The sequence below is a fragment of the Drosophila miranda genome, chromosome XR (assembly GCF_003369915.1).
Source record: "Drosophila miranda strain MSH22 chromosome XR, D.miranda_PacBio2.1, whole genome shotgun sequence".
Lineage (NCBI taxonomy): Eukaryota > Metazoa > Arthropoda > Insecta > Diptera > Drosophilidae > Drosophila > Drosophila miranda.
The window spans coordinates 35,108,285-35,135,362 of record NC_046674.1 but is presented as its reverse complement, the minus strand read 5'-3'; the positions used below and the strand labels follow the sequence as shown (position 1 = coordinate 35,135,362).

At 39.7% G+C, this 27,078-nt stretch overlaps 2 long non-coding RNA genes across 2 annotated transcripts; both read left to right on the top strand.

The window, feature by feature from the left end:
• Nucleotides 1-2,350: 2,350 nt before the first annotated feature.
• LOC117186402 lies at nt 2,351-3,393 on the top strand. The gene is made up of 2 exons (XR_004471494.1): nt 2,351-2,770; nt 2,821-3,393. It is a non-coding gene; the product is annotated as an uncharacterized LOC117186402 (long non-coding RNA).
• Nucleotides 3,394-9,809: 6,416 nt separating this feature from the next.
• LOC117186401 lies at nt 9,810-10,853 on the top strand. Its single transcript, XR_004471493.1, has 2 exons — nt 9,810-10,230; nt 10,281-10,853. It is a non-coding gene; the product is annotated as an uncharacterized LOC117186401 (long non-coding RNA).
• Nucleotides 10,854-27,078: the final 16,225 nt, after the last annotated feature.

Below are 27,078 nucleotides of genomic sequence, written 5' to 3'. Positions count from 1 at the left end.
CAGTACCATTAATTAACCACACAGAAGAAATGGATAAGTTAAGAAACGAATTAAAATTGTTAAAAGAAGGTCATTATGATTTAAAAGGGCTTAAGTTCCATCATGTTTCTGGACATGCGGCCTTGATTATCGGAATCATAATAATAATAATATTAATAATCTATGCCATAAGAAGAATTAAAGTAGCACGAAGACTACTACGATAGCACTTCCCTACCCACTGTAATTGACTGTAAATGATTATCTGTACTTCTAATTATAGCTATGTATAAAGAAAATGTACACAAAAAGGTTCACAAGAATCAAAATACAAAACAATGCCACTTTCGGCCCTTTGCAGAATGTTCAAACATGAACATATTATCGTCAATACAATGCCACTTTCGGCCCCTTGCAGAATGTTTAAACATAAATAGATTATTGTACACATTCACTCATGTAACAACACCGATCTCTAAAGAAATCACATAAAGTAGACAAGTTATGACTGCACGGGTGTAAACAGAGATCTGTAACCCATTAATACGACAACAAAACACAAGTGGAGAAAACACTTAACAAATGCGGTCCTAAAATAAAACTAATAAAAGCATGTACTCAAATAGACACCCTCAGTAAAGTGTATCCTCTGCGTAGGTCTAACGATAATTATAGACTACCAAATTGTACCTCCTACCTCATTGTCAAATCACATATAAGGCTCTGATATTAAGAATACAATTTAGTTTGAATTTACAACTCAACTCGCAAATGTCTAGACTTTTCTTTTAAGGTCTTAACACGTGTTGTCAAATACTGTTAATGTTACTTCAGGTGTGCCACAGGGAAGTCATCTGGGCCCGCTTCTGTTTATTTTATTTGTGAATGACCTTCCTCAAGTTATAACATACTTTACTACACTAATGTATGCTGATGATGTTAAAATCTGTCTGTCTTACTCTGATTGGTATTTGCACACACGCCTTCAACTGGATCTTAGTGAACTACTATTGTGGTGTTCAACTAATCTTCTTTTTCTGAACCTTTCCAAATGCAAACTTATGACATTTTACCGTCGCTCTCCACATTTTGTCTCATATGTTCTAGGAAATCATGTCCTCGAGCGAATTTCGTGTTCAAATGACTTCGGAGTCCTTTTTGATCATAAGATGTGTTTTAACAGCCATATAGCTGCAACTGTAAATAAAGCTAAGGGTGTTTTAGCGTTCATCAAGCGTTGGTCCAAGGAGTTTGACGACCCGTATGTTACGAAACAACTGTACATCTCGTTAGAACGTCCTATATTGGAGTATTGTTCTTGTGTGTGGAGCCCGCAGTATAAAGAGCAGCAGGCTGTTATTGAATCCGTGCAAAAGCAATTTTTAATTTTTGCCCTTCGTAACTTTAACTGGGACTCGGGTAGAATCTTGCCACCCTACCGGTCTGGGCTAAGTCTTATTGACCTGCCATCGTTGCACCATCGCAGAATATGCAATGGCGTAATGTTCGTGCACAAGCTCCTTCTCGGGATCGCTTACTCCCAAACTCTCTTGGGTCAGATTGACTTGGCCGTTCCATCTAGACCTACCCGTACTTTTAGGCCTATCCGTTTACCCATATGTAGGTCTAATTATGCCGATCATGAACCTTTTAGGGTTTTATGCCATAATTATAACTCCCTCTGTCATACCCTATCCCCTGAACTGTCTCTTAAACTAATTGCATGCAATATTTATAATCACTTAAATTTAGCTAACTTTTAACTTCTCTTTTTCCGCCTTTTGTAATTAAGTACCATTATTAACAGATAATTTGTTAATTTAATAAATAAATTCTAAGTTCTAAATTCTCCGCGTGGCCGTCATGGTGACTGGTAGTGAAAAATATATTCGCTTAAAGCCGGCTCAGTGCCCATTCAATAGTCAAGCCAAACTCAAAGATTCCTACCATTGCAAAGTGTTAGTTCCACGCCGTGGACGGAGAAAAGATATATCGCCAATACTTGGCCAGCCGTTCGACCGCCCGAAAAACGAGCGCCCCAGTGTATTAACATTTTTCCAATTAGTGGTGCAATTCTGTTGAGTTAATTATCCAGCCAGCTACAGCGACTCGTTGAAAAATGTTCTGTTCTTTCCGCTTAGGATTAGCAGCTTTGAAACGCTGGTCTATAAGTTACGGTTTGGGTATTCCCGGAGACACGTGCTTGGACACGTGCCCGTACCAACGTACCACCGGTTGAACCCCACCGTTCGACGCGTTCGGAGGCAGCTGATGTTACCTGCGCCCGGTACAATCTTGTGCCAACTACAGACCACGAGTAGTGTAGTGTCCAACTATTCGAAAATCAAAAGAAAAAAAAAAAGGAAAGGAAAAGGTCGAACAAGGTACACTTTAGGTACACTTTCTAGAAAGATACTTTTCATACCGCCCTCGCTAGCATAGCTCGAAGAAATTGGTGGAATGCAGGAGATCCAGAAGATCATCCGATTGCACAGTTATGTTAAAGCTTAAAGCTCAGCTTAGGCATGCAATAGGTACAGGCGAATAGACTTTATTCATGTGAAATCATTCCCCTGCATAGTTTCACTTACGGCACACGTATATATAGATTTTCGTGATTTTCGCAATCGCAGAGTGAATGGTGAAGACACGTGGAGTTACATAACTTCCAATTTTTCACTATTATCTAATCATCCGCTGTTTATATGGATTAATAAATCCGAAGAGTGGCGTTAGCTGAACTACCCGAGGGAAAAGTGAAAATAAAGTGAAATTCTTGAAAGAAGCAAAGGTACGTTAGTCCACCGTGGAAAGATAAGGTTCTGACACAGTTTTATTTAGGGATAGGAGTACTGGAAAATCTTAATACAGCCAAGCCGGCCAACCAATCTACGGTATCAACTACTAAAACAACCAAGCTGACCGTTTGGGAGTTAGCGCAGTGCACATCCACGGCGGCAAAGTGAAGGCTGAACCGTTGACGTTGGGCTAGCTCAATATCGGAAATCATTTACGGCTCGTGAAAGACCAACCACCATACACCACTGCTGGACGTCCGAATATCAGTTTGAACCTGCCGATCTCGTAAAAAAAAGCCGGAGGACATAATCGTCACCAACCTACGAAAACTTACAAAGGATTGAGTAATTAGGCTAGCCTAAACCACATTGCCTCAGAACCACTCTTGCTGTCAGCAGATTTGTGTTTATTTTGATTCCCGTGTTTCTCAAATTAAATTTCAAGTGCAAGTTCCCGTTTGCCTTTATCACTATCACATAAAAATCTATACGCTGCTGCTCTAAGAACCCGCTGATTAGATCCACATATTCATATCTCGTTTATCATTGTGTTGATTAATGTAGTAACTAAATAGCTTCCTCCAATGAGTAAATTTGTAACGTAACTGACGATTTTGAAAACTGAGCAATATGAGTTCGGGATAATGTGTTTCTCTTTATATATATACATACATTTATACTGACCAACCTCTAAATTACACAGTGCATACAAATGAATCCGTCAAAGTCATCTTGGGCCCAACGATACACCGATGAGTTTAACCAATTACTGTGAGTACCACTAGTGGCTGAAACCACAATGTCTATACACCAATGCAGGCGTAAGTTTGTTGAAGTAGATATATATATACTGATTTGAAAGAATATTACCCCCCTCAAATGCTCAAATAATTAAGTTTTTTTTTGCTGATCCAAGAAGAAGGAAGTCTGTATATTTTTGTTTATTTGTAAATGTAAGGAATCGGATTATATCTGTAATTAATGTAAAAAAAAAAAAAAAAAAAAAAAAAAAATATATATATATATCAATACAATCTCACATGGTTAGGGACATTTAACATAAAAATAAAAGGAATTTGCAATCATGAATATGTCTGCCTAAACTAAATATTATCTCCGTCCGTCAAGTACTTATGCTTATCTCCCTCAAAATGCACTAGAAGATGTTGGATCTTTGAATTGGGACAACGCCCGAATGTAAACGCGTTTGTCATGGTTGGGTGGGTAAAGACTAGGGACATATATCACCGCTGTTCCCTCCATCAGACAGAAGACGAACTACACTTTTTCTAAGCGTTTTCTAAATGCGTATCGGCGCAGAGTGGAAATAAGTTTTTGTTATTGGTTATTGATATTAACGTCGAGATCCTGCTTATTTTTTTTTGAAGCGCATTATATTGATTTGTGTCAGGAAAACTGTGTAGCTAGGGGAGAAAGAACCCCGACCAATCCGACGAGCTGGACCCGAGCACAGCAAGAATGCGCGCATTCGAACCTAGCTTCCTATTAACATGAGGTCAGAAAAAACCATCTATTGGCCACGGTCGGAGTTAGAGCCTAAATAGGCTCTGGCCCTAACTCACTGGCAAAGACTGAACACTACACAAACATGGCGCCCAACGTGGGGCCCGAAAAGTTTTCTTTAAGTCCCATTTAAGCTCTACAAATCCATCCATTTATTTCACATTTGCTGCACAACAAGTTGTTTTGTATTCGGCTGGAATCGATCGGTGGACTTAGCGATTGCAATTCGGATACCGGATTGATCGACCCTGATAGATCTATGCTGAGCAAAATAAACAATCTTGACAGGAAACAATCTCAAAGTGTTTTGGATTTACGATGCTCTGGAGAATTTCGGACATCGTCCAGCAATTTGAGATGGTTGTAGATGAATAACAACAATAGTTACTTAGTTAAAATAGAGGAATGCGCTGGAGGAGAGTTTTCGTTTTGTTGTCTGTTTTCTTGTATTTTGAGATATTGATGAGCTAAGGAAAGACGGACATTAGGGGATAAGCAATTTGTTTCGAGAAAGTTTTTTGTGTTAGTGAATTAACAATAAATGGCTAAAATGCCTGTTACTCATAGTAATGAAAATCTCGATGGCATTCGCAAACAAAGCGATCCGTTTTGCTTTATTTGTAATGAAGTAATCTTGGTCTCTGAGTTAGTTGCAAGTACTCCGTGTAATCATAGATTTCATAAATGTTGTATAATAGAAGCAATCACGACCACACCGGCTTGTCCGATATGTGCGGCATGCTGCCTTATTTCGCAACTACGTTATGGTAACAATACCCTAGCAGCGGAACTTGGTGACGCAGCCGAAGAGGCAGAGACAGGAATCAAAGATATTTCAGCTACAGACTCAGGAGCCCATACTCTGAGAAGAATGGGAGGCCTTTATAAGAACCGAGGCAGAGGTAGGCCCATCAGTTCGAAAGGAGGCGTGACCACTAGATCAAAATCGCGACTTACAGATCCTAGTCGGTCAGAGCAGGAAGAAAATTTATTGGGAAAATCGCCAGACGACATAGTAAGGTACATACAGAATGCCTTAAGTGTTCAACAAGAAAATATGATAGATGACATGGTGGATATTTTGAATAAAAACATCGAAGAGACAATTCAGAGACAACTGGCTACACTCAATCTAAACATCGCCACACAAGCAGTGGAAAATGTGGAGACTGGGAATAGGCAGTCCGGCGTACGTGCTTCGTTAGCAGGAAACATCTCAAGTCACAGTAGTAGTAGAAGTAGGTCAAATGCACAGTTAGCACCTGCAAAGGCAGCTAACATAATTCAAAATTGGCGGCTAAAGTTTGACGGATCGAAGAATGGTATGAGGATGGAAGATTTTATATATCGAATACGCTCTTTAACTGAACAGAACTTAAATAATGATTATCAAGTACTTTGTGATCACCTGTATCTCTTGTTCGCTAATAAGGCCAGTGATTGGTTTTGGAAATTCCACCGTAACCATACCAATTTTTCTTGGGAAACCTTTTGTTTTGAATTTCGCAAACGATTTGAGGACGCTGAAACTGACCTTGACATATGGGAAAAGATAAGGAAACGCAGACAAGGCGAAAATGAAGTTTTTGATGATTATCAGTGCGCAATAGAGGATTTAGCAGATAGACTTCAACAAGGCATGTCCGAAAGTCAATTAGTCGAGTTGCTGATTAGGAATGGTAAACCAAGTTTGCACCATGAGCTACTTCATTTAAGAATATCAAATAGGTCACAATTACGTGTCGAAGTGCGAAAACATGAACAATTCTACAATGACATAAAAGCTTGTAAGCCACGAACTTTGCGTTCCTATATTAACGAGCTAACTGACGCGTACGAGAAACAAACTCAGGTAGAATCGAATGCGCCAGATCCAGAAGTCCTCGCGATTCAACGGAAGCCATCAAACCTAACCTGTTGGAACTGTGAAAAACCTGGTCATCGATTTGATGATTGTCTAGAGCAGCGCTCTATATTTTGTTATGGTTGTGGCGCTAAGGAAACTTTCAAGCCGAAATGTCCCAGATGTAATCCAGCGGGAAACCGGCCGGCGGGTGTGTCGATCGACAAAACCTGGACGCACCCGAAACTGTGAAGACTCCTAGTATACCCGTAAAATTGTCAAATGAAACAAAGGCAAAAACTAGTTTAGAAAATAAGTTAGAAGAAGCCAAACCCCATTTCTCTACTATTCCATTACATGTAAGGATAGCTAATTACAATAAGCTTCGCGATAAATTGTTTGGCGAGACTATAAATTCCAAAATCCAGCTGACCCAAAGAAGGTCGACGAAGCGATTAAGACAGTATTGGAAATCGATTCGCTCTGACAGAAAAAAACTGGTAGCCGCGATTTTTAGTAAAACTGATAACAGACTGTACACAGAAGTATGCATTGAAGGGAATAACTACACTGCGCTCCTAGACTCTGGAGCAACCCTGAGTTGTGTCGGAGGCAAGGCAGCACTGGAGTTCCTAGCGTTAGGAAAAACCAAAAAGTGCTCCGGCAACATACGAACTGCTAATGGAACGCCAAGTAAGGTTGTGGGCAAATTACAAACTCAAATTACTTATCGAAAGAAAACAGCATGGTTAGATCTTTTTATTATCCCAGGTCTCAAACAAGATATTTATCTCGGGATAGACTTTTGGCATCAGTTTGGATTAACAGATAGCATCAGCAACGCGCAGGTTTCCGAGCTAGATGTGGGTGGAGAGACTCATGACCAAGAACTCCCCAAGTGGCATCTTTTGTCAAATGAACAACAAAGTCGCCTAAAGGCCGTTGTAGAAGTTTTTCCATCATTTGCCAAGCAAGGTTTAGGCAGAACAAATTTGATAACGCATAAAATAGAAGTCGGATCCGCAACACCCATCAAGCAAAGACATTGGCCAGTGTCACCAGCAATAGAGAAACTAATGTTTGCCGAAGTCGATCATATGTTAGCCCTAGACGTAATTGAAGAGTCTTCAAGTCCATGGAGCAGTAATTGCGTGTTGGTGCGGAAAGGGGAAAAGAACAGGCTTTGCTTAGATTCGCGTGAGGTAAATAAGGTCACTATAAAGGATGCTTATCCGTTACCTCATATAGACGGTATTTTGAGTCGATTGCCGCCAGCTAGGTTCATAACAGGCCTAGATATGAAGCACGCCTTTTGGCAGATACCACTCGACGAAAAGTCACGGCAATGTACGGCCTTCACAGTGCCAAACAGGCCACTATATCAATATAAAACAATGCCGTTCGGGCTCTGCAATGCTGCGCAAACCCTCTGTCGACTAATGGACCAGGTTATACCGGCCCATCTAAGAAAATGCGTCTTTGTAGATTTAGATGACTTACTTGTGCTGTCAGAGGATTTCGAGTCACATTTGGTCACGCTTCAGGAAATTTCGGTTTGCCTAAAAAAGGCTAATCTGACTATTAATATTGAGAAGTCCAAGTTTTGTATGCGCGAAATAAAGTATTTGGGATTCATCATTCGAGAAGGACAAATTCTGACTGATCCAGGGAAAATAAAGGCCGTCAATGAGTTTCCTGTTCCTACATCTATAAAACAGTTGCGTCGGTTCTTAGGATTGTCTGGTTGGTATCGGCGATTTGTCGAAAATTATGCCACCATAAGCTTTCCACTGACGGAATTGTTAAAGAACAAAAAGTCTATAATTTGGAATGATGATGCCGAAAAAGCTTTCAATCTTCTAAAATCGCGTTTAACATCAGCTCCGATTTTGATTACCCCAGACTTCACAAGCCAATTTATCTTACTGTGTGATGCAAGTACCTACGGGATAGGTTGTGTCCTGGCGCAAGAGCGTGAGGGAGTGGAACTCCCAATCGCGTATATGTCGGAAAAATTATCGAAAGCCCAAAGGAACTACACCGTTAGCGAACTGGAATGCTTAGCCGTTATCAAGGGTATAAAAAAATTTCGTGCCTATATAGAAGGTCAAGATTTTGTGGTAGTAACGGATCATGCGTCTTTAAAATGGTTGATGAAGCAGAAAGATCTTTCTGGAAGACTAGCGAGGTGGTCGATGAAATTACAATCATTCAATTTTTCTATTACACATAGGCGAGGGTCAGAAAACGTTGTTGCTGACGCCCTGTCTCGACGTAACCAACCTGCTATAGAAGAATTCGTTGCCAGTGGTCCCATGATTGATTTACAGTCAAGTCATTTTAAGTCGCCGGAATATCTTAGCGTGATTCAACGAGTACAAGAGAATCAGTCAAAACTGCTTGATTTAAAAGTTATTGATGGGTATGTCTATAAAAGAACCGAGTTCAATAGAGACAATGACGGACACGAGGAATCCTGGAAACTTTGGGTACCCTCCGCGATGATCCCCGAAGTATTGCAACAAGCACATGATGCGCCAAGCTCTGCACATTGTGGTATGGCTAAGACGGTAGAAAAACTCAAAAGGTATTTCTTCTGGCCCCGAATGGTAAGCCAAATTCGAGAGTACATCTCAGAATGCCATATTTGTCGATCTACTAAGAGTCCGAACAAAATGTTAAAACCTCCGATGGGCCGACCATTAACATCAGACCGCCCCTTTCAGTGCTTGTATATGGATCTACTAGGTCCGTACCCCCGTACTAAAAATGGAAACATTGGGTTGTTTATAGTGGTAGACCATAACACGAAATTCCATTTTCTTAGCCCTCTAAAGAAATTCACGGCGCCAAAAATGTGTGAATACCTGGAAAGCTCCATATTCTACACCTTTGGAGTGCCGGAAGTTGTTCTAACGGATAATGGTTCGCAGTTCAAATCAAGTTGTTTCGAAGCTTTTCTTACAAGTTTTGGCATTACACATCGGTGTACGGCTATACATTCTCCTCAGGCCAATGCTAGTGAACGATTAAACAGATCGGTTCTGGCAGCCATCCGCGCTTATATTGGAAGTGACCATTCCAATTGGGACGCTAATTTGAACGCTATCAATGGTGCACTTAGAGCAGCGGTGCATCGAAGTACTGGTTATTCACCATATTTCCTTGTTTTTGGTCAGAACATGATTCTGAACGGAGGAGATTATACCCTATTGCGAAACGTGGATCTGCTAAGCAACGACGTCCGATTAGAACACTCCGATCTGTTACAACTGGCAAGACAAGACGCTAAGAAAAACATAAAGAAATCACATGAGCTTAACGCGAAGAAATATAATCTACGGAGTAGGAACGTACAACTTAAAACGGGTGACGAGGTTTTTGCTCGTAACTTTACCCAGAGCAACGCGAGTAAGAAGTTTAGTTCGAAGTTAGCTCCGGTTTTCATTTCTGCAAAGGTTCTCAAAAAAAGAAGCCCATATTATTATGAGTTGGTGAACCCAGCAGGGAAAAAGATTGGAGTTTTCCATCTCAAAGATATTCAGGTGAAGAATAAATAACAGCATTTTTTTCAGATAATGTACCTTCGAGCAGGTCTTGTTTCATTATCTGTGGTTGTAGTGTCCAACTATTCGAAAATCAAAAGAAAAAAAAAAAGGAAAGGAAAAGGTCGAACAAGGTACACTTTAGGTACACTTTCTAGAAAGATACTTTTCATACCGCCCTCGCTAGCATAGCTCGAAGAAATTGGTGGAATGCAGGAGATCCAGAAGATCATCCGATTGCACAGTTATGTTAAAGCTTAAAGCTCAGCTTAGGCATGCAATAGGTACAGGCGAATAGACTTTATTCATGTGAAATCATTCCCCTGCATAGTTTCACTTACGGCACACGTATATATAGATTTTCGTGATTTTCGCAATCGCAGAGTGAATGGTGAAGACACGTGGAGTTACATAACTTCCAATTTTTCACTATTATCTAATCATCCGCTGTTTATATGGATTAATAAATCCGAAGAGTGGCGTTAGCTGAACTACCCGAGGGAAAAGTGAAAATAAAGTGAAATTCTTGAAAGAAGCAAAGGTACGTTAGTCCACCGTGGAAAGATAAGGTTCTGACACAGTTTTATTTAGGGATAGGAGTACTGGAAAATCTTAATACAGCCAAGCCGGCCAACCAATCTACGGTATCAACTACTAAAACAACCAAGCTGACCGTTTGGGAGTTAGCGCAGTGCACATCCACGGCGGCAAAGTGAAGGCTGAACCGTTGACGTTGGGCTAGCTCAATATCGGAAATCATTTACGGCTCGTGAAAGACCAACCACCATACACCACTGCTGGACGTCCGAATATCAGTTTGAACCTGCCGATCTCGTAAAAAAAAGCCGGAGGACATAATCGTCACCAACCTACGAAAACTTACAAAGGATTGAGTAATTAGGCTAGCCTAAACCACATTGCCTCAGAACCACTCTTGCTGTCAGCAGATTTGTGTTTATTTTGATTCCCGTGTTTCTCAAATTAAATTTCAAGTGCAAGTTCCCGTTTGCCTTTATCACTATCACATAAAAATCTATACGCTGCTGCTCTAAGAACCCGCTGATTAGATCCACATATTCATATCTCGTTTATCATTGTGTTGATTAATGTAGTAACTAAATAGCTTCCTCCAATGAGTAAATTTGTAACGTAACTGACGATTTTGAAAACTGAGCAATATGAGTTCGGGATAATGTGTTTCTCTTTATATATATACATACATTTATACTGACCAACCTCTAAATTACACAGTGCATACAAATGAATCCGTCAAAGTCATCTTGGGCCCAACGATACACCGATGAGTTTAACCAATTACTGTGAGTACCACTAGTGGCTGAAACCACAATGTCTATACACCAATGCAGGCGTAAGTTTGTTGAAGTAGATATATATATACTGATTTGAAAGAATATTACCCCCCTCAAATGCTCAAATAATTAAGTTTTTTTTTGCTGATCCAAGAAGAAGGAAGTCTGTATATTTTTGTTTATTTGTAAATGTAAGGAATCGGATTATATCTGTAATTAATGTAAAAAAAAAAAAAAAAAAAAAAAAAAAAAAAATATATATATATATCAATACAATCTCACATGGTTAGGGACATTTAACATAAAAATAAAAGGAATTTGCAATCATGAATATGTCTGCCTAAACTAAATATTATCTCCGTCCGTCAAGTACTTATGCTTATCTCCCTCAAAATGCACTAGAAGATGTTGGATCTTTGAATTGGGACAACGCCCGAATGTAAACGCGTTTGTCATGGTTGGGTGGGTAAAGACTAGGGACATATATCACCGCTGTTCCCTCCATCAGACAGAAGACGAACTACACTTTTTCTAAGCGTTTTCTAAATGCGTATCGGCGCAGAGTGGAAATAAGTTTTTGTTATTGGTTATTGATATTAACGTCGAGATCCTGCTTATTTTTTTTTGAAGCGCATTATATTGATTTGTGTCAGGAAAACTGTGTAGCTAGGGGAGAAAGAACCCCGACCAATCCGACGAGCTGGACCCGAGCACAGCAAGAATGCGCGCATTCGAACCTAGCTTCCTATTAACATGAGGTCAGAAAAAACCATCTATTGGCCACGGTCGGAGTTAGAGCCTAAATAGGCTCTGGCCCTAACTCACTGGCAAAGACTGAACACTACAGTAGGAGCTCGGTCCCCAGCCGGGAAGCATCGGCGGGGTCGACTTACGTCGGATTTAGTTTTATGTTCTATCTTTATTTCGAAATTAGACCCGATATGCGAAACCCTGTTTTTTTTTATCCGCTTTCTGTTTAACCACAATCGGCAAAAATGTGCAAATTAAATCAGGGAACATTCAGCAAATGAGAAGTGTATTAATACCGATTATTCTTACAGTTTTTGATTTTGGTTGCCCGCATTCATTTCATCATCATGCAAATACTCATGACAATCACACACAGCATCATACTCATCCATCCATCAAATCACCTCATCTAACACACAACGAAAGATCTTTCTGCGTGGGAGCCAAAGTTATTATTCGCCTCGTAAGTGATTATCATGAAACAAGTAAGCCATCTGAAAAATAAATGAATGTGCGGTAACTATTCCTTGGTCTTCAACCATGATCACGGTATTTAAACACGTATTACTATACCATAATATACCCGGTATATTTTTTCTGGTTTTGCACTGACCAAGTCGAAGTAATGAGGTTTAAAGTTTTCTTGTTCCTATGATGAACATGTAACCAAGTTCTTGCACCTACATATGTATACATACTCATAACCATTTTTATAGATTTAAGATCATTATACCCTACCTCACCCATATGATAAATAAAATAATAATAACTAAATAAAATTAGTTTTGAAATGAAACAAGGTTAATTAGATTATCTCGGAACCATGTGGCCTCGTTTGACAGAGAGGTGACCTACCGAAATCTTTGTTGGAGGGATCCTGACAATTAATTGGTGGCCCTGAAGGATCATGGTAGGGTGGGCGTTCTCGCCAATGGGCGATACCGCAGTCAACAAAGATCTGACTGGTGATCTTCTTCGTTTACGTATATATGCTGATCTGTCCCGTTTCCAAGTATCCTTTCCCTACTCGTACGCGATTTTTTATAAATTCTTATCTCGACCATTTGCTAGAGCTCTAAATTGGTGGTAAAATGTCCTCCATACCTACACCCCGCCGACCAGAGACAAAAGCCGAAGCCAGCGCGTACTTCATACTCCAGTTTAGTTTACATCGTCTCCTATAACCTGTACGTTTTATGCTACAGGTAAAGACATAATTGAAATGGCAATTGGTTCGAAAAGTCTGTCACGATGTTATAGCAGGGCTTAAGATGTTTTAGCACCCAACGTGGGGCCCTTTTTCGGCTTGCCCCGACCAAGAAATGTCTTACAAAAGCCATCAACAGCTATGCGAGCTGTATCTCAATGCATTGGCGTAAGACTTCTTCCTTCATCTGTTAATTCCCAGAAGATATACATGGATGCGCCTTGTATGGGTGATTGACTTCGAGTAGCTGGATTGCGTAGCAGTTTCTAAAAGAGCTGAAACGCCCGCGCTCGAGTTTAATCAAGCTACTAGGCATAGTAACGAACCGGTGCCAACTGGCCGGACAGGCACCTCCGCTAAATAGCGCGTTCCAATGGTTCTGTACGGACCCTTGTCCGTACCGTTGCTGATCATTGTCTGCCGTTTTGGCCTGGATCAAGTTAGTCAGTGGCTTAGAGCAATAGAATCAGAGATGGTATATTTCCTGGGTCAGTATAAACCTTGTCTTCTTCTTCAGTTTTTCTATTGTTATATTGATTTTTTTTCTTTGATAGACGTAGGTGGAATGGTTCTGCTATACTGTGGTTCTGGACAATTTTTTGCGACCTACAGTATACGTAGAAGGCCATGGGGTTTTCAGGTTCTCGAAATTTCTCGGATATGCTCAGTGGTGCACAATTACCGAACGGTCCCAGTTCATCCGATGAATTATTGTATTGATTGTTGATCGCTAATAATCACACCAGAGTGGGGGACACACTCCTATTAGACGAATGTTGCATGGTTTCTGAATGTTTTTGATAAAGAGTAGGCATATCGATCGTTATAAGTTAATAATCGTTGGTAGAAACGAAAATCGTATATTAGTAAAAATATATTAGTAGTAGTAGTAGTAAAAGTAGTAGTCATTAAATTGGAATTTCGACGAGATTGATCTTCTGGTACTTTTTATAGAGCCTTATTGTTTTTTAAGTATGACAAATACTTGGAGAACCATGAAGGGAGGCTTGGAAAATACAGGTACAGTGATTTCTGGAGCAAATGTATTATTAATGTAGTATTAAATTGCTCTGGATACCGTTGCTAGAGAAGCATCTTTAACAAACATGAGGTCAAGAAGTCAGTCCCTAATATTTTTAACGGCATTAATTTGGGCAAGCGAAATATCCGTTAGCCCGTTAATAAAGTCATTATGGCAATTGGGAAACAACAGGTTAGCGTCATCACAAGGCAGCCAAGAAAGAAATGGGAGGTTAAAGTCCCCCATGACAATAATTCGATCATTGCACCCTAATGCAGATACGACAGTATTAATTGCTGAGAGGTGGTGTAAGTAACGCTCAGCATCAGACCTGGGAGGAATGTAAGAGCAGGTTAAATAGAAAAATGCCGACCCAACACGAACTTTGACTGCAACAAATTCAATTCCATGGATGTTATTGAATGGGAATAACTCAGATGAGAAAACAGATTTAACTGCAATCAGAACCCCACGTGCAAAAGATGGGCGGCACTACAAATAGTGTAACTATCAATGAAAATTTCATGATCATTGACAGAGGAGTTAAGCCAAGTTTCGGTTAACGCGATGGCATCGAAATCAAAGGACGCACTATTAGTATGAATTTGACGCAATTTGCCCAGCAAACTGCGAACGTTCTGATAGTGCATGGAAAAATGGTACATCAGTTTTTTGGAGCAGGTTCGGTAATTCTTGGACTCGAGATTGAATCTTTGAGAAGGAACTCATGAATAATTGTATGCTCAGGCCATATTGACGGTTCTAGAGAACAGGATAGTAAAGAATCAGGGAGAAGAATTTTATAGGATGATATGTTGCGCTTATGTTTAAATGTAAATTTAGTCACAACTATATCATCAGGCGAAGTGTTAAGTTTAGAGGAAAGATGTTGTTTAACATCCTCCGTTGTAGCCTCAGGAATAATACGAGAAACAAATATTGCTTTCCGAGGGACCACTGCTCTAAGTTGAAGTCCCGAGCGAGATCGAGATGGTGGAAGCCACTCCTAAAAGAGATCTCGGTCCTGGGGCAGAAGAATTGGCAGCAACGGCTGGAGCAGGAATTGGCAAGACATCACCAGCAACCAACACAACCGCACTAGGAGCACTCACCACGTCAGAAGTGACGGCAGCAGAAACTGCAGGGATGGGATTGATGCTGTTGGGAACTTGGATGCTCGAAGGAAGTACATTGCTCGGTGTCAAGAACACCGACAAGCCAGACATGACCAAGACAGGCCCATGCGTTTCGAGATCAGATCATTTAGCCGGCCAAAATTTCCGCCACCAGCACATTTTATGTGGGCAAAATTGTCGCACAGCCAGCAGCTAAGGAATGAATCACCCATGATGACACCACCGAATTCAAATTTCTTTGCACTACAAACGATTGCCATTATTGACAGCAGTAGAATCACTGTGCACGAATAATAAAAGAACTGAGTGAGAGCGCAGGTAAAATGGGAGAGCAGACAGCAGAGCGAGCCCGACAATCAGCAATAATTCAAAGCGGCAATAATTCAAAGCAGATGAATTTATATTAAACACTTGTTTACAAACAAAACACTGGTGATTAACACAAAGTAAAATCAAATTAAAGAGATGCGATGATATATCAAAACAAAGTCACAACAATGTTGTATGATATTTAAGCAAAGGGCGGAGAATGCGGGAGCAAGAAAAAAACACAACCGGCTTAAGCAAGAGCTAGAAGCGAATATCTTATACATTTATATGTGTATATTTATATAGTGACATATCCATAATTCCCCACATCCCATACACATTATGTTTATGTACAATTCATCCACCCCATCCACACAAGTAACAGGACCCCACTCAAGAATCAATAACTGTTTCTTCCCATACTCCAAGCTAGGGCCCCCCATAATATAAACAATGGACCACATTGTTTCATCAACATTAGAATCACGCCACTCTCGAGAAATCGATTCTTTAGAATCACGCCACTCATGAGGACCAATCAAAGCTAGACATAAAACCAAGGAGTATCACATTCCTAGCTCCGTCATGTAATGCAACACCGATCGCCAGCAGTGGATGCCTTTCATCAAAGCCGACGCATCCCCAAATATCGATCCAGGCACGTACGCCACCGACACGAAGATGCAGCCGAGGAAAGCAACGCCCGAAGCCAGAGTCGGGAGTTCCAAGAGAAGGGCTCATGGAAACTAGCCAGCAGCAGAGAGATCAGTTCCGTTTGAGACAAGCAGACGTAAAGTTAAGTCGGGGAATTCAACCAATCTTGTGACATAAAGAAATTAAGTACTAAAAATAAAATCTTTTTTAAAAACTAAATTTCGAGTTGCGGATATTTAACTGGCGCAGCCGGTAGGATTTCGTTTAAAATTAACTCCTATATTTCGGTAATGGTCAGCTTGTGTAATTTCTAATTACTGTGATCACGTAATCCCGGAATCGTTAATAAAATTGTGAAATCCGCCAAAGAACCTATGTGTTACGAGCACATACGATTTGCAAAACTAAAATTAAGTGAACTGAAGTAAGCGGAGATAGTGATCCACCAAGAAGAGTGAAACACTAAATACAAAATCAAAAAACTTACAAGTGAACCAAAATAAAGTTAAAAACTACTGAAAACAAAACAAAACCCAATCAACACCAACAACATGGCGTTACCACCACTATCATTGAGCGAAATCCACTTGAACCAGGCACTGCTGTCGATCAGACAAATACCTGCCTATGACGGTTCATCTGGAAAGCTAAGCTCATTTATCAAACGAATCGAATTTGTATGCGGATTATATCCAACTGAAGATCTTCGCCAACAAAGGATCCTATTTGGAACGACCGAGATCCAACTGTCAGGAGAGGCACAACGCATACCGCAAATGATACAACCCAACACGTGGCTCGAACTGAAGACGGCGCTGATCAACGAGTTCAAAAATCACACACCATATGAAGAACTCTTACGACAACTATACACCACCAGATTCAACGGCAGTCTTCGTAAGTTTATAGAAGAATTAGAGATAAAAGCATTATAAACAATAAGCTATACTTAGAAAACATACAAGAAAATAATGTCATTTATAAAAACGCTTTGAACAACACAATTAAAGATGTCATTACTCGAAAACTTCCAGACAGAATGTTCATGACCTTAGCAAGAAAAGATATTACCACATTGTCTAATCTTAAGAAGGCAGCACAAGAAGAAGGATTGTACGATGCTAGTACAACAGATTCAGGTACAAATAAAGATCAATCGAAATCGTCTCAATCAAATCGAAAGAATGTTGGAAACTATTATCCAAATTATAATACTACTAACTATCACAATCAAACTCAGAGTGCATCTGGAACAGGTCAGACTAATCGAACAAATCAAAATCAAAATTCCCAAAATCCTGGATTATACAATGAGTTTAAAAATTCCTTGAATCAAGGTAGGGCTCAGAATCCATTCAATCAGCAAATATCTCAAAACCAAGCTAGTGGGAGTGGACCCAACCAACCTACTAAAAGAGGGAGGGAGAGCCAGAGTGGCCAAACGAAGATGGACGTAAATTTTCATCAAGCCGCCTCGGAAGAAACCGAGGAGGACCCTATATAAACATTACCATTAATAAAAGAAAGAAATTGCGTCAAATTTATACTAATAGCGCGTCCTTTGATTTCGATGCCATCGCGTTTACCGAAACCTGGCTTAACTCCTCTGTCAATGATCACGAAATTTTCATTGATAGTTACACTATTTATAGAATGGACCGTCCATCTTTTGCAGGTGGGGTTCTGATTGCAGTTAAATCTGTTTTCTCATCTGAGTTATTCCCATTCAATAACATTCATGGAATTGAATTTGTTGCAGTCAAAGTTCGTGTTGGCTCCGCATTTTTCTATTTAACCTGCTCTTACATTCCTCCCAGGTCTGATGCTGAGCTTTACTTACACCACCTTTCAGCAATTAATAATGTTGTTTCTACATTAGGGTGCAATGATCGAATTATTGTCATGGGTGACTTTAACCTCCCATTTCTATCTTGGCTGCCTTGTAATGACGCTAACCTGTTGTTTCCCAATTGCCATAATGACTTTATCAATGGGCTAACGGATATTTCCCTTGTCCAAATTAATGCCGTTAAAAACATTAGGGACAGACTTCTTTACCTCGTTTTTGTTAACGATGGTTCTCTTGCTACTGTATCTAGAACAAGCCCAATATCTCTCCCTGAAGATCCTTACCATCCAACTTTGTTGATATCACTGGAGTGTACACAATCTGGAGGTGCTGACAGTTCCATGGCTCCTTGTCACATAAAGTGTTTTCGCAAAACAAACTTTATTGATTTAGATCTACATCTCTCGCGTATTGATTGGTCGTTTCTTTATTCATTACCGAACATAGATGCAACTGTTAACTCGTTTTATAGTTCTATTTACTCCGCCCTTAACACGTTTGTTCCAGATATCACTGTACCTGTATCGTCCAAGCCTCCCTGGTTCTCCAAGTATTTGTCATATTTAAAAAATAATAAATCCCGGCTCTATAAAAAGTACCAGAAGTCGGGCTCCACGTTGGCCTTAGCTCTATACTCCTCCGCTCGCTCTCTGTTCCTTGCCGTCAATAGTCAGTGTTATAATCATTACCTTTCACAATGTAGTAGTAACTTTCGTAGTGATCCTAAAAAATTCTATTCGTTCGTTAATTCTAAGCGCAAGTCAAACGTTTTTCCTCCGTCCCTTCATTACCAGAACAAAACAGAAGCTTCTGCTGTTGGTATTGCAAATTTATTCGCTAACTTTTTCCAAACAACGTACTCGTCTCTTATTTACAACGCATCCACTCCGTATCCGTACCAGCTACCTCAAGCTAACAGCATTTTTCTGCCCTTTTTCGAGGAAAGCGTTGTTCTGGAAGGTTTGTCATCTATGGACATATCGTTTTCTGCGGGTCCAGATAAGGTACCAAGTTGCATCTTAAAACACTGTGCCCAGTCCCTTTGCAAACCCTTGACCTTTCTCTTCAACCTCTCCTTGGAACAGTCTTGTCTCCCAGTAATTTGGAATGAGTCCTACATCATTCCGCTTCACAAAAAAGGTTCAAGATCAAACATTGAAAACTATCGTGGTATCGCAAAGCTTTCCGCCATCCCGAAGCTTCTTGAGTTCCTGGTCACCCGGCAACTGCAACATCTTTGTTGCAGCTTGATATCTCCGTCGCAACACGGTTTTTTCAGACATCGTTCAACATCGACTAACCTTCTTGAGTTTTCTAACCTAATCCACCAGGGTTTTCAAATTGGTTTGCAGACGGATGTAGTTTTTACGGACTTCAGCAAGGCATTCGATTCTGTGAACCATGCTCTGCTTATTCAAAAGCTCTCTTTATTACGGTTCCCAACGAATCTTCTAGATTGGATTTTGTCCTATCTCTCTAACCGTACCCAACGTGTTTTGTTTTCTAACGTGTTGTCAAATACTGTTAATGTTACTTCAGGTGTGCCACAGGGAAGTCATCTGGGCCCGCTTCTGTTTATTTTATTTGTGAACGACCTTCCTCAAGTTATAACATACTCTACTACACTAATGTATGCTGATGATGTCAAAATCTGTCTTTCTTACTCTGATTGGTATTTGCACACACGCCTTCAACTTGATCTAAGTGAACTACTATTGTGGTGTTCAACTAATCTTCTTTTTCTGAACCTTTCCAAATGCAAACTTATGACATTTTACCGTCGCGCTCCTCATTTTGTCTCATATGTTCTAGGAAATCATGTCCTTGAGCGAATTTCGAGTTCAAATGACCTCTGAGTCCTTTTTGATCATAAGATGTGTTTCAACACCCATATAGCTGCAACTGTAAATAAAGCTAAGGGTGTTTTAGCGTTCATCAAGCGTTGGTCCAAGGAGTTTGACGACCCGTACGTTACGAAACAACTGTACATCTCGTTAGTACGTCCTATATTGGAGTATTGTTCTTGTGTGTGGAGCCCGCAGTATAAAGAGCAGCAGGCTGTTATTGAATCCGTGCAAAAGCAATTTTTAATTTTTGCCCTTCGGAACTTTAACTGGGACTCGGGTAGAATCTTGCCACCCTACCGGTCTAGGCTAAATCTTATTGACCTGCCGTCGTTGCACCATCGCAGAATATGCAATGGCGTAATGTTCGTGCACAAGCTCCTTCTTGGGACTGTTGACTCCCAAACTCTCTTGGGCCAGATTGACTTGGCCGTTCCATCCAGACCTACCCGTACTTTTAGGCCTATCCGTCTACCCATATGTAGGTCTAATTATGCTGATCATGAACCTTTTAGGGTTTTATGCCATAATTATAACTCCCTCTGTCAAACCCTATCCCCTGAACTGTCTCTTAAACTAATTGCATGCAATATTTATAATCATTTAAATTTAGCTAACTTTTAACTAATCTTTTTCCGCCTTTGTAACTAAGTACCATTATTAACAGATAATTTGTTAATTTAATAAATAAAAAAATAAATAAATAAAAAGTGCCTTGACCCATCTCCAGAGGGAGATCAATACTTCGCTTCCGCTCTAGACAGTGAATTAAGGGAATGTAATCAATTAAGATTGGAACACTTAAACGACGAAGAGAGGGAAGAGTTAAAGAAGGTCTTATATGAGTTTAAGGATGTGCAGTACAGAAAAGGTGACAATTTGACTTTCACAAGTACAATCAAGCACGAGATCAAAACTCAACATGAAGACCCGGTCTACAGACGACCATACAAATATGCCCAGATACATGATCAGGAGGTAAACCAGCAAATCAAAGATATGATCAGGCAGGGAATAATTCGAAAGTCGAATTCTCCTTACTGCTCGCCCATATCTATGATTCCGAAGAAGATAGATGCTTCAGGAAAGCAAAAATATCGAATGGTAGTAGACTATAGAAGTCTAAATGAAATAACAGTTAAGGACAAATTCCCAACTCCACGAATGGATGAAATCCTAGACAAACTAGGTAAATGTCAGTATTTTACGACAATCGATTTAGCAAAAGGTTTCCATCAAATACCCATGGAACCTAGCTCAATCCCCAAAACTGCGTTCTCCACTAAGCATGGACATTACGAGTTCACTCGTATGCCCTTTGGGCTAACCACTGCCCCAGCTACCTTCCAAAGATGTATGAACAATCTGCTAGAAGAGTTAATCTTCAAAGATTGCTTTGTATACTTAGATGACATCATTATATTTTCCACTTCATTGGAAGAACACTTGTTGTCACTAAGGAGAGTATTTGGAAAGTTGAGAGACGCCAACTTGAAGCTACAAATGGATAAATGTGAATTCATGAAAAAGGAAACTGAATTCCTAGGTCATGTAGTCACTACTGAAGGAATAGTACCAAATCCAGGCAAAATCTCTGCCACTGTCAAATTTCCAATACCAGAAACGACTAAACAATTAAAGTCATTCTTAGGTCTGTGCGGGTTCTACAGGAAATTCTTTCCTAATTTTGCAAACATAGCAAGACCCATGACACTCAAACTAAAGAAAGGAGCTGTCATAGACCCCAAGGAAGAAAAGTACGTCGAGGCATTTGAGAGACTAAAAGTACTCATCACCTCAGACCCTATCCTTGCGTTCCCAGACTTTGACAAAATGTTCACGGTAACAACCGACGCTAGTAACATAGCATTGGGAGCGGTTTTGTCACAAGAACACAAACCGATCTGCTACGCTAGCAGAACCCTAAATGAACATGAAATAAACTATTCAGCCATCGAAAAGGAATTATTAGCGATCGTATGGGCAACCAAGTATTTCCGTTCATACCTGTTCGGTAGAACATTCGAGATACAAAGCGATCATAAACCCTTGATTTGGTTGAACAACCTCAAGGAGCCAAATATGAAATTACAAAGGTGGAAAATAAAACTGAATGAGTGTGATTTTAAAATGAAATATCTACCAGGCAAAGAAAATCATGTAGCTGATGCCTTATCAAGGGTAAAGATTAATGAAAATCTCCTTGGAGAAGCTTCCAATAGCGTTGGTGCAACTGTACATAGCGCACAGGAAGACAATCTAAATCACATTGCTATCACGGAAAGACCAATTAACTATTACAATCGGCAAATTGAGCTAATAAAAGGCAATCAAGATAAGGTAGAAACAATTCGTTATTTTCACAAGCTAATCATCAAGATCACGTATAAGGAAATGACTAACACCTTAGCGAAGGATATAATAAAGGAATATCTATGCACCAAAAATAGCGCATTATATTTCCATAACGAAATAGATTCCAACTCCATTCCAAAAACCCTATTTAGAAATCATTAATTCTAACAATATAACCAAAGCTATTAAATCAAGCACGAATCTCCTAGATATTCAGAATTAAGCTGAATTTAAAGACACCATATTAAAGAATCATAAAGGCATACTCCATCCAGGGATAGAGAAAACCGTCAATTGGTTTAGGGGAAAATACTATTACCCGGATTATCAAAAACTAATCCAAAACATCATAAACGAATGTCCTACTTGTAATATTGCCAAAACAGAGCATAGAAATACGAAGTTGGCATTCGAAACTACACCGGAAATACTGAACATCAGAGAGAAATACGTCATAGATTTCTATATGGTTGGTAACCAACAGTTCCTATCATGTATTGACGTATACTCGAAGTTTGCCACTCTTGTAGAATTAAAAAGTCGTGACTGGTTAGAAGCAAAAAGAGCCATCATGAAAGTTTTTAACGAGATGGGCAAACCAATTGAAATCAAAGCCGACAAAGATTCAGCTTTTATGTGCGCAGCATTGCAAGCATGGCTGAATGCGGAAAACGTCAAAATAGAGATCACTTCCAGCAAAAATGGAATATCTGACGTAGAAAGATTTCATAAAACAGTAAATGAAAAATTAAGAATAATATCTAGCGAGGATAACCCAGAAGATAGATTCACGAAGTTTGAATTAATTCTTTATACTTATAATCATTAAACCAAACATAATACCACAAATAGGACACCAGCTGATATATTCATTTATGCAGGCTCACCTGATTATGACACCCAACTAAATAAAGTGAATAAAATCACTCAATTAAATAAAAACCGCATAGAGTATGAAGTAGATACCCGAAATAAACTGTCACCTCTAGTTAAGTCTAAGGTAACAAATCCTTTCAAAAGGACGGGCGAAATTAGACAGGTAGACGAAAAACATTATGAAGAAAAGAATAGGGGTAGGAAAATAACTCATTATAAATCAAAATTCAAGAAAAAGAAGAAATCTAATAGAAGCAAATATAATAATTCCAGAGAAACCGAGGAAGTTAATGGAATCGGCGAACTTCAACACAATTAAAATCCTCATCTTCCTCATAATTACCATCGTAATGGCACAGGGCCAAAACATAGAAATAAATCCTATAAAATCCCAAAACGGATATATGATATTCAAAACTGGATCGATTAACATACCTATCAATTACGAATACCATTATCTAACTGTTAATGTAACTAAAACCGAAGAACTATACCAAAATTTATTAATGCAAGCCACTAAATTCCAGGACATAATCCAAATAAAATATCTAGTAGACAAATTGCAAAGAGAAATGAACGGGCTAAAAATAACCAAAAGAAATAAAAGAGGCCTAATCAATATAGTAGGAACAGCCTACAAATATCTCTTTGGAACAATAGATCAGGAAGATAAAGTCGATTTGGAACAAAAAATAGAAAATTTAGCCAGCCATAGCATTCAAATGAATGAACTAAATTTGGTAATAGATGCAGTTAATAGCGGAATAAACGTTATAAACAAACTAAATGAAGAAAAAGACAGGAATCAACAAATAGAAATTTTGATATTCAATCTACAACATTTCACAGAATATATCGAAGATATAGAACTAGGTATGCAATTAACTAGGCTCGGTATATTTAATCCAAAATTATTAAAACAAGACTACCTGGAACAAATAAATTCTGAGAAAATACTAAATATAAAAACCTCCACATGGCTAAAATCCGATACCAACGAAATTCTAATAATTTCCAACATTCCCAAAGACATTACAAAAGTACCAATCTATAAAATCGTTCCGTATCCAGACGAATTAAATAACATGTTAACAGATATGACATACGACAAGTACTACATAAAAAAAGAAATGAAGAAGTATTTGTTAAAGAAACTAGATTGAAAACCAATGACAATTGTATAAAAGGAATTTTAATGCAAATTCCCACTAAATGTCCATATTCCAAAACTTTTCAAAACTTTCAAATAAACTTTATTGAACCCAATATACTAATCACATGGAATCTTCCAAAAACAACGCTAAACCAGAATTGTGTAAACCAAGAAATCATAGCGGAAGGAAATACCATTATAAAAATCTACAACTGTTCAATCCAATTAAATGAATTTACAATATCAAACACAATGTTAGATTTTGCCCAGAATGTTTATGTCAACAACAACATAACTAAAATAAAACCACTGTCGTATGTCCAAACTAATGAAATAATTATGCAATACACCAAATATAGTAACCTATTACAAATAAGTCTACTAATTTCATTTGTCATAATTATATTAGTACTACTAAGTTATGTAGCTGTTAAATTTAAGAAAACTTCTAAAAGAGTCACGGTTAAATGTATTAACCCTATAATAGAAGCAGAAGAGGAACCAACCTCAGCCACCGCACTTGACACCCCGTCACTATACCCGAGGGTAATCGCCTAGGGACAGGCTAATAACAAACGTTGGGGGAGTGACATATCCATAATTCCCCACATCCCATACACATTATGTTTATGTACAATTCATCGACCCCATCCACACAAGTAACAGGACCCCACTCAAGAATCAATAACTGTTTCTTCCCATACTCCAAGCTAGGGCCCCCCATAATATAAACAATGGACCACATTGTTTCATCAACATTAGAATCACGCCACTCTCGAGAAATCGATTCTTTAGAATCACGCCACTCATGAGGACCAATCAAAGCTAGACATAAAACCAAGGAGTATCACATTCCTAGCTCCGTCATGTAATGCAACACCGATCGCCAGCAGTGGATGCCTTTCATCAAAGCCGACGCATCCCCAAATATCGATCCAGGCACGTACGCCACCGACACGAAGATGCAGCCGAGGAAAGCAACGCCCGAAGCCAGAGTCGGGAGTTCCAAGAGAAGGGCTCATGGAAACTAGCCAGCAGCAGAGAGATCAGTTCCGTTTGAGACAAGCAGACGTAAAGTTAAGTCGGGGAATTCAACCAATCTTGTGACATAAAGAAATTAAGTACTAAAAATAAAATCTTTTTTAAAAACTAAATTTCGAGTTGCGGATATTTAACTATATATATATTATAATTCTATATATAAAGCCAAATAGAGCGAATAAATTTGCAGTGGCTACGCAGCGCCCGACGACATGCTCAGACTGATTTTCTGTCTCTCTCGCACGCACTCTTTGTCGTGTCGTTTAATATTAGCGGCATCTGCCGGAGGAGAGCCCTACCGACTAAGTATCGGGTATAAATGTAAAGTTGCGGTCTCCGCAGCGTTCCCCATCGTTTTTTTAATGTTTTTTTTGTTTTATATTTTGATTTTTATACATCTCTGTCGATGGTCCCGCGGAGTTGCCTTTAATAGCACCAATTAAATCCGCGCTAGCAGTTATGCTGGCTGATTGCCGGTACTGGCACTGGTTCTGTTTTATTCTATAAATACATCGGTCATAACCTAGCACAATGTTGCCAAATAATCTTACCGCAGTATGTCCTCCTGCTTTAACCTCTCGACAGTAAAAGTGAAGCTTAAATTATGGCGGCACCTCGTGGTAGCCGAAAATATGCCCGTTCATTCGTGGCTGGAAATTCACCATCTATCGATATACATTAAATACTAGATCGCCAATCGCGGTCAACTATCGACCGTCGACAATCTCCTACCCACGAGATGCAGAGAAAGGGAACGGTCAGCCCGGGCAGAGATCCACGTTGCCCGGGTAATGCATCATTAGAACAGAAGGCTGCCAAATCCCTGAGCCCTCCGTTAGCGACTGGGCTAGTAACACACTTAGTCCGGCCTGGTGTGAGGTGGGTGTGGGGTTGGGATGTGGGTAGGTATCGTGTAGGAATGGGAGTGTGTGAGCTACTTATTGGCACCACAAGCGCATCGTCAGTGTTGCTTCTTTGCGAACACCCGCTGGCTGTCCGGGACTGCTTATTTCTGTACTCTCCCATAAGGGATGCCCGCTTATTCGCAGCTGACCGAGGTAGGCCGTTCGCTAGCCGCAACCCGCACCCATCAGCTCAGCTATGCCCCCTTTGAGCCACCTCATGAGCTCATCAGACCAGACCGATAATGAGGACATGATAGAACTGAAGACAATCCAGCAGATATAGCATCAAGGGCCATTAGTGCAGATAAGCTAAAAGATTTTAAGATTTGGTGGGAAGGGCCTCAATGGTTGTGTAATTCTAAGGAACATTGGCCAAAAGAGGAAATTGACGAAAAATCAGTTCTTGGCACAACAATTAAAGTAGTAAAAAATAACATTTTTATGAATTATAATAAAAATATTTGTGTACGCATAAACTAGAAAGAGTCATTGCATATGTATTGAGGTTTAGTCAAATTAAAACCAAAAAATAACGAGGGGGAACGTTGTGAGTTGCTGCGGACACCGAAACTCTACAGTTATACCCGATACTTAGTCAGTATGGCTCTCCTCCGGCAGACGCCGCTAATATTAAACGACACGACAAAGAGTGCGTGCGAGAGAGACAGAAAATCAGTCTGAGCGTGACGTCGGGCGCTGCGTAGCCACTTCAAATTGATTTGTTGCTTTTGGCTATAAAAATGATCCGATCTGATCCAGATTCAGCAATCTGATAGATATAGTCATTATCTATGATTCTGCGTTTTTAGTTTTCTCGAATGTGCAATATTGTGGATGCAACAGATTTTCGTCCTTTGTGGGGGCGGAAGGGGGTGGGGCGAAATTCTGAGATATACGTTTTATAGTTAGATCTACCAGAAGTGCGGATACCAAATTTGGTTACTCTAGCCTTAATAGTCTCTGAGATTTTTGAATATCC